Here is a 2,164-nt window from a genome sequence, read left to right as displayed (position 1 = left end):
TTTTAATTTTGTCCAAAAATTTTTTTATTTGCATCAAATATATCTCTCACAGCTAAATTTTCAAAAAATTTAAGACCAATTCAATAATTGATACCAATAAAAAATTTAAAGATATTTTTAAAAATTTTATCAAATTTTAGAGACAAAATATATTTTACCCATAAAGATATAATATTTTCATCTCTCTATCCCTATTATGTCAATTTTTTTTTTGAAAAATGTTATTTGTATACCAAAATCAGCTACTAAAATCAGCCACTAATGTATTTATGTACAAATACATGTGTGATTTAATTTATTTTTAATGTGTATTTGTATTCCAACATATATTTTATACTGATGACTGTCTTTAGTGGTTGATTTTGGTGTACACGTAGCATAATGTTTGAAAAAGGAAAAATTAGAATGTAATTTTGATATGTAAAGTAATTTTACACGTGTATCAAATTACGTAATACAACAACTTTTTCACATTGACCACGTAAATGGTCATCCAAAAGAATGAATGTAATTACACGATTGTGTAAAATGTTTTATATTATCCAGTGCATTAAAATTAAACTTGACAAAATTATTATTAAATAAGTCTAACTACACTTGCAAATTAAAAAGAAACAAGAAACAAAATCTTAACTCTAGATTTTAGGCACAAAACGTTGCAAATATTATTTTATATACTAGTTAGAACTAAGTCTTATGATTCCAATAATGGAGCAGCTCATATGGCATGTTATAATGGATTAGTGGGTGACCAAATCCATCATCAATCTCCACACCTCCTTCTTGAGATTCTGACATTCTTAATACTTTGCACTAAAAAAATATTGTGGTTTGGAATTTTACCGAATGGCCAAACTCAGGGAATGTTGGATTCTTCACAATTCCAAGCTTGAGAGCATAATCCATCTCATGCATAAACTGACCAACTTATGGCTTAAGCTTTTTGAGTTTTTCAACAAAACCGAATAAAATATCAGAAAGGGTTTTGGAGTAAATAAAACTATAAAAGCATAGTAGTTTATACTAAATTATAGTGTACCTTGTTATTACTATTTTTTAAAAATAAAGTAGGGCGAAAAATGACAATTATAATTAAATTTTTGAATAAAAAATACATTACACATGACATCTTTGTTTTTTTTTTTTTTTATTGAAAAACATCTTTTATTATAATATGATTGTGTATCTTTTAAAGATAAAGTCTACAATGCATGTGATTACCGTGACTATATGGCTGCGTTTGTTTATAGAGAGGGATACTGAAACAAGAATATTAAGACACAAAATCGTGTTTAGCAGATGAAATATAGACAGAAACATTATGTCAAGAGATACTAAATTAGTGTATTTTGTGTCTAACACAGAGACTGTAACAAGTGACACAATTTATTTTTTATTTTTTTATTATTTTTGTTAATTTTTTAATTATATTTTTTATTATTATATTTTTCTTCTCAAATTTTTAAAATAAATTAGATTTTAGATTTATAATATATATTAATTAAAATCAACTATTAAAATAATTGGTACACTGGTACTCCTCGGTGCACTTGAAATGTTTCCATTAGGTAGTAAAATCAAATGATATCTCCCGTGCTTTAGTGACCTTTTCTTCTGATATTTTTGTTTCTTTCGGTTTTGTTTTGCTGTGGTATGCGTAAATTATTGTCAAGTACCTCTTTTCGCTTTCTCGTCATGTGAATCATTATTCATTAACCACACACAACACTGAATTTCCCATTATCTCCTTGCATTATTCACCCCTTGCCAATACTATTATTTCGATATTTAAAAAATTACAGGGTCTGAGGGTAAATAACATAGCCAATATTTATATAATTGCAAGATAGAAAAAAAAATGTCAAAATTTAAGGGTGATAAAATGAAAGTTTTAATAAGATTTTTATTTTTAATAACATGACATGTTAAATACCGACAAATCTCAAGTTAACACACTACATTTATGTATTGATATTTCCTAACAATAAATATCAAACTCAAAACTTTCAAAAAAAAGAAATTTTTGAGAGTCAGTAATTTTTAGTAATTTTGACCATCATTTGATCAGTACAAACATAAAATTATATTTATCAAATAAATTTTATTAAATTTGGTAAATATAAGTATAAATTATATGTTTTTTGTATGCAAAATATTTATAAAT

The sequence above is a fragment of the Arachis ipaensis genome, chromosome B10, assembly GCF_000816755.2.
Source record: "Arachis ipaensis cultivar K30076 chromosome B10, Araip1.1, whole genome shotgun sequence".
Taxonomy (NCBI): Eukaryota; Viridiplantae; Streptophyta; class Magnoliopsida; order Fabales; family Fabaceae; genus Arachis; species Arachis ipaensis.
Note: the sequence above shows the minus strand (reverse complement) of the source record.